The sequence below is a fragment of the Micrasema longulum genome, unplaced genomic scaffold (genome assembly GCF_059751315.1).
Source record: "Micrasema longulum isolate JH-2025_06_02 unplaced genomic scaffold, ASM5975131v1 h1tg000147l, whole genome shotgun sequence".
Classification (NCBI taxonomy): Eukaryota; Metazoa; Arthropoda; class Insecta; order Trichoptera; family Brachycentridae; genus Micrasema; species Micrasema longulum.
The window spans coordinates 1425610-1444461 of NW_028277353.1; the positions used below are offsets into that span (position 1 = coordinate 1425610).

Consider the following 18852-nt stretch of genomic DNA (forward strand, 5'->3'; position numbering starts at 1 on the left):
TCAGGACCTTAATATGTCATCATCATTATTTTTTTCAGTGGTACATAGAGTACTGCATTATGAAATGCGTGTCTTTTAACAGATTGTACCTAGTTAGGCAGTACAAAAATATATTAGATTATAATACTAAAAAAAACTATTATTGTAATTAGTAAACCAAATTAAGCGTATTTTGATTATCAGTTACATCAAGTTAAGGCAATTAGTTTTACGCTTCAGGTGACCGTCCAGGAACAATGAAATATTGCAGTTACCCAGGATCTTAATAATGGTAGGCGAACGCGTTAATTACTGCACATCGAGGCAGAATAATTTCTATTCAATTTCCTTATTGTATAATTGTTATAATTTCTATTCAATTTCCTTACCTGAGAGCAGCCATCAAGTCGAAAACACACGTCCAGGGTTCTGGTTCAATTTCACATATAAACCTGTATTTTTCTTCCGTCTGGACACAGAAAATGAATAAACAATAAAGATACATAAATCACTCTGATGGTCTAGGTAATAATTGTTTGTTTGTTGAAACTGTTTTATTTATTTGAAGGTACAATATAGCACTACTGCCAATTACAATGTATATAAATTATGCAATTAGATAATTACAAAAACACGTTTAAAAAAAGCGGAATTGATTAATAAGTTCCAACATATAATCCATAAAAAAAACAATAATAAACAATAACGATTTAATAAAATAAATAAAACAACTTTGTTTTTAACCACTAATTTTTATTTTTTACCGACCGGTTTCAAAGTAAATATAATGAATAACCACAAAGTTAGTGCTTCAACTATAAACTTTATACTTTATAAAATAACGATTTATTTTTTATAGTCTTTATTCATTAAAATACACATTATTACAATATTAATACATTATAAAAATAAAACAAAGTATTAAATCATATTTTGTCCTGATAAACTATTAAGTAATAGTTTGTCATCGGGTGCTCAGACATTAGTTTTAATTAAGAATCAAATGAAAGAGTACCGACATAATATTGTACACATATAAAATAATTGACGTATATTATTTTGTTTTTTATGCTTTGAAAAATAAAACACATTATTAAAAATATAGAAAAGAAAAAAACTCAACAAAACTAGATAAAATGGATTTTTTTTTTTAAGTAGGAAAATAGTGGAAAATAATATAAATAAAATTGAAGAACAGCCATTTACTTGAATAAAGTTAAAACACAAGAAAATAATTTATACGTGTATAAATAGTGGGTGCTTATGAATGTATCCAAAACAAGATAAAAAATAAAACAAAGTTAATCGAAAATTTCAATTCATTCCTACAGAAAAAAAAAAAATAATAAAAAAATTAAATTAAAATACATTTTAAAATTGAGGTTTAATATGTAAATAAAATAGGAAAGAAAGAAATAAAAACGTTAAAAAGAAAATAATAAAAACGTATTTAGTGAGAGATAAAAATACCGAGTTTAAGAATGTTTTACATAAATAATAAATCAATACAGAAACGTTTCGTCTATTTACCACATTCATGATAAAAACATAATTTAATTTTTATAATGACATGTTTTTAAGTCAAGTGGCTACATATAAAATACTTTTAGAACAATATAATCCAACGTACGCTGTCCATATTTAATTTTGGTACAACTAGCCCATCAACAAATGTTAATTTTGTTAGAAATTTGTAGTCACTAATACACATTATGATACATAGTTAGAAAGGGTCTAAAACTGGTGATCCCAGTATGAAAAATATCCACCTCTCTCAGTAGGCTGTTCAACAGACCAATCATTCTCCCCACAGACATCGTCATCGGTAAATTTGTCCTGCATTTGGGAAGAACAGATGGTCTGTGTTGCCTAGCTCTTAAATAGTTGCTCGGTACATATAATTTTATGCGCTCCAAAATGTTTTTATTGTAAATTAACCCGTTCAGAAGTTTAAAGGGTATAGCAAGGCAATGCTCCTTCCGGCCCTGTTTGTGTTTTATTTTGTTTCGTGGCTTCTAAGTTATTGAAATTAATGTAATTTCTTCATTCTAAAAATTCATTTATGTACTGTACTTTATTTTAAAATTTACTTTTAACATATTTGAATTAATGTTTCTATGCTCTAGCACAATCAATGATCAATTACGAAATAATAGGATGGGGAAGAATAAGTAAAACTAAATTAGAGCCATTAATGAAAGCACAAAAAGCCTTATTGATAGTAGCCAACTAAAAACCCTACCAACACTCTACAGAGAGACTTTTTACAGAATTTATAGTACTAGACATAAGGCAAATATACATAAAGATAATTTTAAGACACTTTCATCAAAAGCCTGACAGACATAATGACGGTCAACAAATTTACGACACTAGGCAAAGACAAAAAACAATACATCTGCTAACAAACAAACAAACAAACTATCACTTCGTTTCCCCGTAAGGGTAGGCAGAGAGGATAGAACGCCACAACACTCTATCTTTGCATACAGATCTCGCTTCCTCTACATTCATACATCTTCTCATGCACGCGCGCCGATTATTCCGACTTTTGACATGTCCATCTTTAAGTATTTGTTGGATTTGGTCATGCCATGTCTTTCTCGGTATTCCTCTATTTCTGCATCCATCAACATTCGCATTGTAAATATTCTTAGCCGTTCTCTCGCTGTCCATTCCTTCTACATGTCCAAACCAGAGCAGAGCTCCTTTCTTGATTTTGTCGATAATTGCTTATCTCAGCCTTACATAATGTACGAATCTCAACATTTGTGCATCTATCGTACATAGTTTTACTACACATTCGCCTGAGAGATCGCATTTCGACAGCATTCAGCCTACTTTCATCCCTGTTTTTCCAAATCCATACTTCGCTCCTCTACATCAGGGACGGAACCAGGACTGTCTTTTTTTTTTTTTGGAATTTTGCCTCTGCACGCATTTATTTACCAAGGTCGATTTAAGTGCACCGTTCACTCTGTTCCCGGCACTCACCCTCCTTTCAATATCTTTCTCAGTCATTCCATCCCTAGTACTTCCCAGATACACAAATTCCTCTACTTGTTTTAGTATAACTCCATTCACAGTGATTTCACATTTAGTCATACTTTCATTTCTTTCAAAAACCATCACATTCGATTTATTGACATTCATCAGCAAATCGCTTCTCTTGCATACATCGTACACCTTTGTTACCAAGAATTGCAGTTTCTCTTTGTTGTTAGCAAGGAGTACAGCATCGTCAGCATACAAAGACAATTGACTTTTAAATCACCCATTTTTGCTCCCATTCTTAAGCTTTTCAGTTCTTTCATGCATTTATCGATATACACGTTGAACAGCCATGGTGACATAACACATCCCTGCTTCACTCCTTTATGAATGCCAACGAAAAAAACAAATTACGGACAAAGACACTAATTTTCTGCTCCCTAAGCTTTGCAACTTTTTAAGTATGGATACAACGGTAAGCAAAATGAAAAAAAATTATGTTCAAAACTCTAGTCCATAAATGGATTACTAAAAGGACTAGACAGGAAGCTGAGAAATATGTTTCGTATATCAAAATATAATTTTAATTTTATGAAAGTTCTTTATTGTTTTATTCATGTAATGAATAAAATATTTCATGTAATATTTCATGTAATATTTTGATGTACTATTATGTATAAAATAAATAATACACTGACACTCCGGAATGTGCCTGGGGCCAGTGGAGTGGCTACATCCATAAATAAAAAGGAAATGTTATTGAATGTACCAATCGTTACATATTGGATACATTACATATTGGATAAAAAATAAATGAATATAGCTATATATATTTTTTAATATGCCGTAAAACGTAAAACAGATATTTGTCAGTCAATTGAGGTTAAAATTAATGTTTTCACTTAGAACAATTACGAACCAAATTTCCATTATTCAAATTGCCTTTCAATAAATGGTTTCTCATGATTCTTTAGATCAAGCAAACAGGATTGAGGTTATCGCCATTTTTCCTCCCTTATTTTAAAGTCACATTTTATACCACCAACTATACTACGAGTATATTTTTTATCGGACTGGATAGAGAAAAAAGATTTTATTCACAAAAAAATGCTGTACAAATAAAATATTATTAACACACTGTCCTTTTACATAAAGTGTAATGTAAGTCTTTCTTCACTTCGCGTCGCTAGAGGGACGCCATGAAAAATGATTTTTCACCACACGGGTAGAGTGCCATATATTTCAATCCCAATGCAAAGCATTATGATGTTTACATTAAAATTTCTGAAATTAAATTCAAGATACGCACGCCATGGTGACAGAAACAAATGGACGCTTCCTTTTGAGTGCTGCAAGAAGAATTAAAATTTGTGGAACCGGTGACTGGTTGAATGGAAATTTCTCCATTTTGTTACTGTGTCAGCTGTGGACAACAGACATGCCAGTATTCCGGTAAGCATAATAAAACTAATTGTAAAGAATCGTTCTTAAATTATATACAATATACATACCTACCTCTATAACATCAAAATGATTTATTAGGAATAATGAATCTAAAGCCTCGTTTAAAATTTCTCCGCTCAAGTTGTAAGCACACTTGTATATGCAAAAACATTTAAGATAAATATAAGTCATTAATATTTTAAGTTAGTCCAAATGCTTTATTTCACAAAAATCAACAGATGGACAAATTGAAGAAATTTGGATATACTCAAAGGAAGAATAATAAGTGTTATGGAGTGTGTAAAGTAGCCACTAAAACCAGCCAATGACAGGTCGTAAGCTCTGTCTAGGTTTTCATATTCCTTCACTAAAATGTTCTCTACTACTACCATTACTACCATGACGCCATTTCCCAGAAGGGGTAGGTAGAGAGTGGTAGAGAGAATGAACCACCACACACGTCTATCCTGGCATACATTTCTAGCTTCTTCAACATTCATACATCTTGTCATATATGCCCTTTGGTCTCTCGTCTCTATGTTGCAATATTTAAATAGGCGTGTTTTAATATTCAAGGTACGTAATCGTATATTGAATTTAACATTTTTTTTAATCAGCCTCGTGGTCAAATTGTCAGAGCTTTATGCCCGCCATATTAGAGGCCCCGGATTCAATCCCTGACATGGTCGACATTAAATATTTATTTTCAAAGGTATTTTTACACTAGAACATTAAATAGCCCAATGGCTGACACCTGAAGTACAAGACTGGTCATCTTACCTTCAATAACACATCTTCACATTTCAAAAAAGTCAAATCGAAGGCTTATTAATGTATACAGTCCTTTAAAAACGCAATACACGCCTTTTCAGTTAAATAAAATATTATTTCACCGTTAAACCTTGAGTGGTTTTGTAGTAAACACATAAATGTGTATTTGTAAGTAATCATAAATATTACATTCTGAATGAATCATTGAAAAGAAATAATCTTTTGTGTACGATCTTGGCACTGAATCAATCGTCTTATAAAACGTAGAGAGTTTTTTTGAACAAATATAATATATACTGAAGGAAATCCAAATTTTTCTATGGAATAAAGTCAGTGAAGTTCTCTAGAAATGGTAGTGCTTTTAAAATATAATTTCACGCTTGACTGTTTGAGTATTTTATGATGTTTGTACAATAAAAAAATGAAAGACAGTATTCAATTACTCGTATTTTTTTGTTTTCAAGAAAGGCGTTCATAAGAATAAAAATAAAAACATGGCAGAGAAGAAATAATGGGTCCCTAATTCAGAATTATAGATTACCTTAAATTGAATTATCTTTTACATTTCGAAAATAATTCAGTTTTATCCTTAAATACATATGTCATTTTAATTATTATTATTATGGATAACATATTATAATGTTGCCCGCTAGTAACATGTATATTTATTATATAAATGAGAGCGCTTTTATTCATATAATATTCATTATTTTATCTTTGTTGGCAAAATAAATTTAAAGTTTAAGCATGATATAAACGATGTATTTCCAATAACCGACCTCATTTAAAAACGGTATTTTTGAGGACTGTCCGACAAATTGACGAAGTACATACTATATAGTATTTTTGAAATATGGAATGTTGGAATTTTTCAAAAACTCAGTCGTCAATTTTTTATTTTAATTATAATGCCTCGTAAACCATATCTGCCGCATCTAAATTTAATTAAAATAAATATCGAATAGTTTGCTATCAGTTAATATGAACCTGATAATGCGGTTTCCATAAAACACTCGCATTTACAAAATGCCTATTCATGATTTAATATATATTTACGTACTTACGCTATTGGATAAAATACCGTCATCTGAAAATAGATCGGTCTATAGATAAACGCCTTCAGGAGACTCTTCCCACGTTAATAACCCGTCCATAAGACCCACAGAATTCATTCGAAAAATTATTAACGTTGGCTTTCCAAGACGGTGAGAGCCCGCAGTTGTGAAAAAGAGGCAACTTGGGTTAAAGCGTTTCTAAAGCATCCGCAGTACGTATCCAAGTCAGGTTCACCATCGCGCCATTATAGAACGGTGCTGCGTCTGTTCTTGGAGTTTGATGTTAGCTGTGACATCAAACTACCCTGTATTCAATATTTGCTCATGAACTTAATCTCAAGTTCTAGACTATTTTTGAGTTTCGATAAGGTGCCACAGGATTCGCACTCATATAAAATTAGGTACCTACCTACTGGCATTAATATTTTGACCCATAACATAATATTACAGGTACAGGATATAAAAGATGGATGTCAATGTTTATGTGATTTAAACTAATAATCTGATGGCAGTTTACATGATTTATATTTTGTTTGGTGATAAAATTTGTCAAAAAAGCTCGACTCTCCAAGTTAATTGAACCAGAAGTAAAAATCGATACAGGGTATAAAGGATGGATGTCTGTGAAATACTGGAAACAATATGATAATTTAGTACTTTAGTAATGAAATAAATTTTTAGATTATAAAGGGTTTATTGGCGCGGGTAGATTTTGACGGCCCGTGGCGGTCATTTTGTTTTGATCACATCTGTCAAAGTTTTTTTTATTATTTAGTTACATATGAAAAATTACAATGGTAAGTAATACAATTAAATAGCATGTTCAAACAATAACATTTTATTGTCAAAATGAGTGTTCGTTAGTGCAAACGTTGAGCGCATTGCGCCCATTTTACGGTAGACGTGATGGCCCTTCACAGTCAACTCTTCAACGTTTGGTGGTCAAATTTGAGACGACCGGTTTGGTAATCAATCACCAAACACTCGTACGCTTAATGAACGCAAGATCGTCCGAAAACATCTCCGCTGTCCATGAAAGTGTACAGCAGAACCCAAAGCAGTCGATTATTTGCCGAGCACAAGAACTCGTACTTTCGCAGACTTCAACTTGGCGAATATTGCTTTGGGACTAAGGCTTACATCCGTACAAGATCCAATTAATCTAGGAGCTCAAAGTTCATGACCATAGATAACGCTGTTTGTTTGCTGACTGGGCTTCGAATCATTTGGAAGACTACCCCAATTTTTGCTGGAAATCATTTTTAGCGACGAGGTGCATTTTTGGATGAATAGCAGTTTTGACAAGCAAAATAGCTATGTATGGAATGACACCAATCAACGCAAGGTTCATCAGGTGATGCATCCTCAAAAAGTTACCGTTTGGTGTGGATTTTGGGCCGGCGCCGTCATTGGTCCGTACTTTTTCGAATACGACGTTGGTGAGGCGGTCACCGTCAACGGCAAGCGCTACAGAACGATAATAACCAATTTCTTATAGCCCAAATTGAACCATATGGACCTAGACGACATGTTGTTCCAGCAAGACGGCGCACGCGCCATACAGTGGACGCCACGATTGATATTCTGCATGAGCGATTTGAGAGTAAGGTTATCTTTCGCAGGGGTGATAAGATGAGGGTGTAAGAAGTCGAGGCGGACACTTAATGGCATATATGGGCCTTTCAAATAAAAAAAGATTTTTTTTAATACCTCACACACAACTTGTTTTATTTCATTTCAACATCCACCCGCCCCTATATAAAACAGTAAAGGCTATTTACATAATGCAGGTTCATTTATATTTAAATGATTATTTTAATGCCAAAGAGGTTGGGAAATTTTAGAACGTTATATATCAAAACTTAATTTTTTGACATTCGTTCTTTATATCTCGTATCCGTCATATATTAGAGTTCCAGACAGCGCGCGTCGTGATAAATGCAAAGTAAAATTAATGTATCTCAAATTTTGCTTTTCTGAGGTTATGTTTACTAGTGTACACGGCGGATAAGCCTCAAGGTATAGAGCTTACAATTTAAGTACACACTGACCCCTAAATAAGGAAGGTTCTGCACTAAACACATGTTACTTAAGGTCTTAAGGGCGTTTATAAATTACGTGAAGATTTAGGAAGGACTCGTTTAGTAATAAAATGAAGGTAATAACATTGATTTACACCATCTCACAGATGTTTAAACACTTTACCATTTATATGACCGGGGGTGTTTATCTCAACGATTACTAACGGAAAACATTTGATTGCTATACGATACGTATTTACAAATAAGGGTCCAGGTTTTTACTGCAAAACTGATCGTCACGTTAAAAACAAGTGCTAATTATTAGTGTTGCCAGTGTAATAAATATGTATTTATACATCAACATGTTAGTACAAATATTTGTACACAAAAGACTGGATTGAAATCCAGGTGAACCTCCTAGGGAGTCATTAAGATGAACAAATTACAACAGGGATGGAGAAAAATTTAGAGAAGGAAATATGGAGATCCAGTCTTCTGTCTAAAAACATTTGCAAAGAAACCAACTGGTCCAAGAAGACGTTACCTAGTATGTGAAATAATTCGATCGGATGAATCTCTTCACAACAATAAAGGCTTCAGTTCTTTAACTTCACTAAAATCCACACGAGGGGAGACCCTTAAGCCCACCATCCACCTGCAGCTGTTATAGAGTCCTGAGGGACTCTCTGTCAGCTGCGCATAGAGGAAAGTTATTATAAATATTCCTAAGGAATAAGGAGGGGGGAGGAGGACGTATGGACAGAGGCCAACACGTCGTCCCCACCCCTCAGGATCCCCTCAATGCCTCTGTTTTTTTTAATTAAAAAAAATATGTTAACAAATAATTTACATAAATAAACGTATCCAAATATACAAAAACATTTTCTTAAAACTATGGTAACATAACAAACATAACTTACACAAAACGTAAGTAAAAACACGGATATTTACATTAAGAGAACGACGTTGGATAAAGAAGGACTCCCTGGGTAGTCAGAGGCAGAGGATCCGAATACCACCCCCGTAAGGGGAGGACAAAACAAAAGAACGTGTGCGTTCTGCTCGGAAGGAAGCACAGACCCAACTGAATGAGCATCCTACAGGAACAGTTGCCTGTCCCACCATATTTTACCCACCTAGGCGTCCGCGCATCTGAGGAGCTCCCAACGCGATACCCAACTCCAGACAAACTGACGGAAGAGTGCAAAATTCGTACTGTTGGCCATCAGATCCACATTCCACGCTGGTCACATGACCCCTGTCAGACTATTCAGCATCTCATCTCTGGCGTCATCTAATAGCACACAGTGCCACAGGATGTGTTCGGCCGATTGATGGTTATCTCCGCAAGCACAGCTCAAGACAGGGGCAAGTCCAAGTTTATGAAGCTTGTCTCTAAACTCCCCATGTCCCGAAACCATTAGTGCAGTAAAATCCAGTAAAATCCACAGATAGAAGGATTGAAGAAATAATGATGTTCGAACATAGGCAAAATGATAAATGTAACATAAGTTGTAAAGTGGCCACTTAAACCAGCCAATGACAAGTCATTAGCCTTGTAAAAGCCTAGACTTTCATATTCCCTTTTCTTAAATTTCTCCATCCCTGTTGTATTTTTAAAAAATAATATTAGATACAGGTATAGGCAACCTTTTCTCAGAGCCAGAGAGCCAATTCTCCTCCGAGTTGCGGGGTGGAATATCAAAATAACCACCCACAAAACGCGTATAGCTAACAGGTACAGTAATTAAATCAAAATTAAAAAGACATATTATGCACCCTGGATTTAAATTATTTTCTTGATAAACGACTGCAGTCCTAGTCCAGAAAAATCCTATTTGACATTACGCATACTGACAAGCTCTGGATTAAAATTATTCCAACGTTCCCAGTGCATTTATTAATTTCCTCTCAAATCGGATTTTTAGGACAAAAAGTGCTCGTGTATCATTGGCCCATAGTTAAAGGCTGTTTAATATTTTTGCCATTGAATATGACATGGTATCTCTTGACGACCATAACAAAGAATAACTTATTAAAACACTCTGAAACCTGAATCAAATCTGGCAGTTGTAAAAAATATATAATGGAAGATAATTATTTGGAAATTTTTGATTTTTTTCCTTACAGTTTAGAAATTTTTGCTATGTTTATAAGTAGCTTGCATACAGATTTTTTTTTAAAGAAAAAACAATCTTGGCGTAATTACAATTTACTAAAATGTTTCAATTTTGGTGGGCATTTTTAACGAGTTGCAAATAACTCACAATTAAAACATGAAAATCAAGTTAGGTTAGAGTGGGGTTCGAATCTCGGACCTCTAATCATCGAGTCCGCAACACTAGCCACGGGACCACAACACGATTCTAAATTTTGAACACACGTTAGGTTTCAAAGGCTGTTTTTGTTATAATTATGCGAAATAAATATCAGTTGCAAATACATATTAAAATACATTTTATTAGTGAAAAGTTAACAATTATAATAATAATATAGTAGCTTGTTAGTATTTGAATATTAAATTTAATGAAATCAGGTGCTCTAACGAGAGTAAACCTGTCAAAATATGAATGGCATTTTAGACGGTGTTACAGATTACAACCTGGCAGACCAAAACAGACGCCATAGAGAAGCTTTTCAGTAATTAGAAACTAAAACTAGAGATAATTATTTGATTTGTTACGGGAAAAACAAAATCGCAAAGCCAGTGTTCGTTTACACATACATACGGTCTCAAAGGGTTAAGCACTAAAAAAATCAGGCATTTTAGGCATCCCAAACAGGCATCTCATAATTTGAAAATGGTAACCCTAGCCTCGTGGTAGTCTTAGCTGGTTTGTCTGAAATACCTGCGGTCCAGGGTTTGATTCTCAGTAAGGTCGACATGTCACTTTAATATTTTAGTCTCTGGACTGGATCTGAAGCGTATGACTGCTTTTTTCTATCAAATTATCAAGAATCGCTCTAGTTGAAATACCAATGCGATGAAATATGCACCATTAGCTGCAAATAATGTGTACATTTATTGTACATAGTGAAAATCCATTTTGATAAAAACATTTTTGAGTTCTTGTAAAAACTAAAATAGCTATTATTTATAAAAATTACTATTGCCTTAATCAAGAAATTTGAAACAATAGCAGATAAATATTGTTAAAAATAAATAACTATTTAGTTACTCGTATAGTAACCATCTCGCCACCTTGCCTACGGCTAACTCAAACAGATATGAGTTAACCTTATGAGCGTAGGCAAGCTTAGATGCCGAGATGTTTACCTTCGACGTCCCTACTTACCATATTGGACTTTGGTTCCATGGAGTTGAGATTTCGGTCTCAATAAATTTACATAAATATATTGTAACTAAAATAAATGAAAAAAAAAATACCTAAAATTATTTTAAAAACTCTAAAACAGTGTTTAACGTGACAGCCGAGATTAATTCAAGTAAATTTTACTAAATATTTGTAAATAACCACTTACCGACATTTCTTTGCCTATCTGTTTCGAGAAGTACCCGCCTCTTTGCCAGGTCGCTAATTACACTAACAAACAAATTCTGGATATTTTTCTGCAACTACTACACTGAAAGTGAATAATGGGATTTGCATGTTAGTGTAATTAGTGTCCCGACGAAGATACGGGTTTTATTTTTTAATTGAAATGTACTGCGCACTTGAAATTATCACATTCGAATACGCAACCTACCTGGTATTCTTAAATTATATTTTGTTTATTACTATTGTAAGTTTTTGTAATTAATACATTTTTTGTTAAACCTCAAATAAAATTTTATTGTTTTTCAAGTAACCCTAGATTTAGTATCCGTATATTTTTTTGGATGAACGCATGTAAAAAAAAATATGACTTAGAAATTGGAAAATATAAATTTTCCTTGAGAAATAATGAAATTCAGAACACATTATTTTAAATTTCCTTTTCATTTTCCTTGATTACGTAATATACAAAAATCCCTTTAAGAAAAAATATTTTATCTGCAAATTTATTCCAAAACTACCCTCTTATCACGCTGATCTCAATTTTTTGCTCCATTGTATTGTTTCACATTTTATTTTTGTTTACTACTAGAAAATAACATAACCAAATTCGAATAATTTACCTGATGTTTTCCGAAAAAAAACCAAATCAATTCGATTCGGGGCTTTGAATTATTTCTTCTCTCCCTTTAAAGTCTATACAAATATAAAATTATTCCGCCAGGAAGGAATGAGATTAGTTTGTAATTTAGTAAATGGTACTGACTCGTAAAAGACAAATTACGTTTTATATATACCGAACGAAAATATTAAATACATAAAAGTACAACTGAAGCGCTTACTTTCTTACATTGATAATGTAAGCGTTTTTATGCATTTTATAAGATTTATTTATTATTTTATTAATATAAATAATAATTTCCAAATCTTATCATTTTCTTCCTCGGTATCGTTTTATTTGTTATAAAGTGTTTTTGGAAAAAAATGTACACGTACATTCACGTATGTTGAAAGTTGGATAGTTAGTTTGATTTACTTTTTTTAGCAAAAAGTATGATTTTGGTAGATCTCAGGCATTTGTGAATATCATTAATAAACACAATTAAAAGGAGGAGTCCCAGGGTAGAACCTTGAGGGACGCTGAAAGTAACAGCACACCAGTCCCATCATTTGTATCAGGCGATTACTTCTATTTGTGATTTATTGTCGATATAAGAACATATATATCTGAAGAGATTGCCGCTTGTCACTTATGACGGTAAGTTTGAGTTTTTAGCTTTTGTTTTTAACATTCTCATATATTTGTTTTTTTACTTATTTTTTAAAAACATTATACATACGTAAGTTAATTACAGAGACAGTAAATAGTGACACGATTAGGAACAACTCACGCCTGACTTGCTAGAAAATCCGCATTAAGTCAGGGCACTATATATCAACATAACATAAAGAGTACCTGATTATAGTGTATTCCTGTCGCACTTTTCTATTTTTTAGTTTTAATTTTTATCCATTTTTAACTGCCTAGTGATAACTTCCCGGCTAAAAGACAGTAAATATAAGGTTTTAAAATATAAACATTATATTATATAAAAATTAAATATTATTTTATTTTTATTATGAAAGCACACATAAGAATATGCTTATGAGTGCCCTACAAGAACAGTCATCATCCCTTCTTTTCTGCACCTAATGGTGCATAGGGCACTGCATTGGCATACCAATCGTAGCATATCTTGATCATTTTTGTTACATGAAGGTAAGATGATCAGTTTTTCCCTTCAGGTACCAGTCCAGTTACTATGAAATATTCCAGTGTGAAAACACATTTTTAAATAAATATTTCATGTCAACCATGTCGGGAATCGAACCCAAGACCTCTTGCATGGTAGGCAAACGCGCTGACCATTACACCATGAGGTCGACTACACACCAAGTACAGTATACAATAGAAAACAGTTTCATAAATAGAGTATGTAAAGCAAGATGATGCTGCTCAGAACAGAACCGCTTCGTAGTATTGTATTAGTATCAAGGACTTTCGGTTTAGAGGCCCAAGTTTGAACTCCACTTTCCAAACATATTTTTCAATTTCAAGCGCATGTATATGTTGAAAATGGCCTCAAATCTAAACTTCAGATCTTTTAGAATCGCAAACGATGTACAATTGAATTGTCTGAATATAAACCCGGTACAAATACATGCGTTCCTGGGTCAAACTTTGGTTTCATGATCTGTAATTAAACGTTGTCATATTTCATAGGAAATAAATAAATCTAAGTTAAAAACATTTTTAAAATATTGCACAAATCACTACCTGTATGAGTATACCTAGAGAGTATAGCTAGGGCTTTTATGTCTACCACACCCAAGATCCCGGATTCAACTTCCGACAAGAAAAATAGAAATGACTTATTTAGTTGGTAGTTAGTATCAATTCTATGCAATATTTTTCCTGGATACATGGTAATTATGAATGGAAGCTGAAGCTCAATACTGATGGTTTTGGCTTCATGTAATATATGACATAATAAATGATATCAAAGTACATTACGATAGTAGTATCTATTTCCACAAGGGAATGATGATAAATAATTCACAATATATTTATAGAAAAGTTCGTTAATCTTAAATATTTTTTAATAAAAAAACAGATGCCTGAGCCCTTTATTTTTAAAGAAAAACATTGTATTTTCATCCCGTCTTTCTAATTTACATAATGAAATAAAAAAATCTCAGATAAAACGGAAGAAAATAGCGTTTTAGCTCACTTTTATGAAAAATATTCTGAATTCGTTTCTTTGAGCTTATAAAAAGAGAGAAGAAGTCTTTTTACGAAAACAAACCTCGGAATACAATTCTCAAGAGTATTTTTATACTGAATTTCATTAATTCAATTAAAATGCTTCGTAGAATCTCATTTATTATATTATATGTTTTTTAAATAATACAATTTGGCCCCATCACATATATACTATGATGGTACCATGCAGGGTGTGATCAAATGCGTTGAGGAGTGGACGAGACGAGCAGAAATACCTCGTCCCAGACGAGGAAAATTGGAAAATGCACTGTCGAGGGCAAGGTTGCGCGACTCCAGTAACCTGCTGATGTGTTAGGGCATGACGTGGAGCTGGAACCTTCTGGTGAAGCCGGCGGTCGGATGACGCTGACACAGCTTGTGTATGGAGATGGTGGTCTAGGTAGATTCTGGCACAGCTCAGTTGTAGAAAATCTTTGGGAGCACTTCACTTGCAGGATGGTTTTTTGCGACTAAAGTTAGAATGTTTTGACAGGTGCCCACTTACATGGTTTTTGTAGCGTGGAGCTGCTTTAAGAAAATGGGAAGTGTGGACGGAGTTTTTCTTCTTGCGGTGCCTTATCAGGTCCCTCCGACGTTGGCGATCGCTTCAGCGAAGCGCATCACGGTCCTGCGCTACTCCGAGGCTAGAACAACTACTTGTTGGATGCACTCGCCAAAGTGATTCCTACTAAAAGATGAACAAAGTGGTTTCCCGTTGCTTTTTCCGGTGGATTTTTCTGTAGGGGTTATCTTCCCTAAGCTGCTTGGTTCTGGTATGGAGGCGCCAGAAACTCGCCTTTCATCCTCTCCTGCTGTGATCACACCGTTACGAGTATGATCCCATTGCCTGGGGTTCACGACGAGTTGGACTAGTCAGTAATATGGAATGCAACTGGGCATTTGCAGCATTGAATAGAATCACACCCTCCAGCAAGATCTGGCTCACTGCGACCCTACTGACGGTTAGAACCCCGGAGTCGGTCAAACAAAATGAATAAATTGATATAATATTGCAAATATTCCTGTTGTATTGGTCAGCGTTAAATTTTGAAGATTACTGAATACCTATAAGTAAGTATAATGTTATATTTGAAAAAGAGTTTTTAAAAGTTATTCTACCGAGTGCCGTTCGAACATTTTGCCAACGCGTTGGATCGAATTGTACTGTCCCATCATCAGGGTTGATGTACGCTTTTGAACACTGCAATGTAATCCAAAATATGGACAGAGTACAAACGACACATGACCTTGAAAATCAAAGAAATTTAGTACCTAAGTATACTGTTTTTTATGACCACATTTTGTAGTGGGTGTGTATTGGCTATTTTTCATGTTTCTACAATAATATGTGTACCATCAGAATTGTCTGAATGTTGATTCAAGAAAAATAACAATAACATAAGTAAAAATGTAGCTATTATTTGTCAAGTAAGGAACGTCACAGATGGCGAATATTGGCTAAGAAATAATGCTTTTATATTTGTGCCAATGGAAAAATAAAGAAGCCAATGGAATGTATCGTTTGACTGATTTTTCTATTATTTTTTGATAAAAGAAATAAAGAGCAAACCAAGCTGCGAAATAAAATAAAATACTAAGTTATCTAAATATAACATTTTAGTAGTGCGATAATCGGTAAGACTTATGATAAATTATACAATCGTATTCACGATATTTGTATAATTTGGGTATTTTCTTAGTAAGTTATTTCAATGAGAAAAATAAATACGAAATATGATCAACTGTAGAAATGGTAGGTATAGATAATTAATTTTTTTAATGTACATTAAATAATTGTTTCTGTTGGCGTTAACTCAAAAGAGCTCAAAAACGTTACTCATAGATTCGTTAAATAATGACGTATTGTTTTTCAATCTAATATAAAAAAGGGACTGATAATAAAATAGATTTGAAAGCATGGAGATTGCTTTATTTGACGACAATTATTTTAGGTTTAAGAAATGTATGCAAGAGACGTTTTTATACTTAATGGCTAATTATACCAAAAAAAAAAATTTAATTACCTCCATTGTTAATTTACTTGACCACATTATTGTATTTTGATTGAAAAATGTGTTTTATTTATTTATTTACGGACATTATCCATGTATACAATTTAAAGATTTTAAATATTACAATAAAAGAATAGTTAAAAACATTTTAAAAAAAAGAAAAGAAGCATTGACAAAGGGACATCAAGACAAGATCTGGTTTTAAATAATTGGTATTTTATTAGTGTTTTCATGTAATTTACCAAAAAAGTGTATGTACCCAATGTTTTTATTTGTATTTTTGATGAATTTATTTATTGTTTGTACACCAAATGAAAAAGGAAAAAAAATGTATGTTTTACATGAAATTAATATTTTTTTTTTATTTCAAAAAACATTTTTGAGAATTATATTACCACCAATTCTATTCGGGTTTTATCTAAAACTAACTTATCTACGTCGCAAATAGAAGGGTAAGCACATTTAAAAAGTATTATATTTCTAAATCGATTTAATTCTTTTGAAACTGCTTTTGATATTCAAACTTTTTGGTTCTTTATAGATGAAAAGTAAATATCTCAGTTAAATCCATATTAGACTGACCTAAGGCAGATCAACTGTCATTTTTACTGAAAATATTGTTTCGGGATTCACAATTATTGTAACAAAGAAATGTTAATAATGTTCCTTTGGATGTCAAATTATATTTTTATGACATTTTGACTGTAAAGAGGATGACTTATACATGTAATCAAATACTTTTATTTGGTATACAAATTTCATCTTTTTAAAGTATAAGATTATTATTTTGGCTGCTTTATTTTCCCACAAACGGTTAGATAACATCCCCACACTCACACCAAATAACTGGAAACTTTCTGGTCTTCTACTAAAAAGGGAACTGATTTATTACAATTATCAGTATTCTTTTATCCAAATTAAATGCTTATAGAGCACTGCATCGTAACACTTCTTGCTTCAAAATTTTTTGATTATTTTAAGCATTAAATCATCCTTTTACCAACTTAAGTTTATCTGGTAAATTTTTCCGGGAGTCAAATCAATCGAGAACATTCTGCATTGGTGTCAAAAGCGCTAACATCTGCACCATAAGGCGGACGATTTAATGTTGCACAGTATTAACCTGTCACTGGCGGATATTTCAACACAGACCAAGTATTTCTTTAAAGGGGGAAATATAAAATTCTTGACATTTTTTGGGCCATCATTGGCTTCTCACAGTCATTTCAAATATACGTAATATACGAGAAATGGCAGTAAAAAAATAAAATCTACTCATTTTACTTTGTCTAGAATTCAATTAATCATTAAATTGAAATTATCTTCCATTCCATAACTGTTGAAACAGTAGACATATTGCCAGTAGCACCTTTTTCTCTTCGGCCGTATTTACTGATATAAAATTATTCACACCTTGAATTTTTCTATTTGCCCATATTTTTTTGGTGAAATCGCATTTTGGTCAAAGGTATTAAATTAATAATAATAAAAAATAGAATTGTCACCCCTTTTTCTCTTCGCATTAGCCTTTCATCAGTTTGCCAATGTCGGTCCTAACGAAGCCCGATCACAGCTGAGAAACCTATGTATGTAAAAACTAAAATATGCTATATGCAACTACTCTGAGGAACAGAAAAATCAAAATGACATAAACAGACTACAAAGGCAGCAAAATAAAATATTTGAGTTTGTATATGACCGCAACAAACATCAACTATAAAACTCTTTAAACAAACTAAACAATTAAACATATGTAAATGCTTTCAACTAGAATGCTTTAAATTTATTTATAAATGAGCTACTGATGTAACTGTAGACGAAGAAAGAAAACTTAAAAAAAAATCAAACATTGACACCATGTGACAATATAAGAACAATATCATATACAACATTCTAAATCAAGACAACGACAACGACGACAGAAAAATATGTTTATGTGTGCCTTATTTCATGATTCAAAATAAAAATTTGACTTTTTCATTCAACCAATTTTGAAAATTTTGACGAAAACGCAACAAATTAAAAACATTTTTTTTGTGCAACTGTTCCTTAAAATATAAATCTAAATAAGAAATAGAGCCGTAACCAAGGACGAGCGTTTTCGATTCGATGACTACTCTTAGGTAAAAATCTTGAAAAAGGGAAATGCGTGGGGCTAAGTCCACTTCGTCGCGTTTGCCCAGCATTATTGAGGTCCTGGGTTCGATTCCTGGCAGAGTGAATCTGAAAAATTGGATATAAAGATTAACACTGCAATATGTAAATTATTTTCATACTTAT

At 32.9% G+C, this 18852-nt stretch overlaps 1 protein-coding gene across 2 annotated transcripts in view; it reads left to right on the forward strand.

Moving 5' to 3' along the window:
• Window positions 1–18852, forward strand: part of LOC148284150 (dipeptidase 1-like) — a 275985-nt gene that overhangs the window by 35024 nt on the left and 222109 nt on the right. The gene's annotated exons all lie outside the window — the stretch shown is intronic.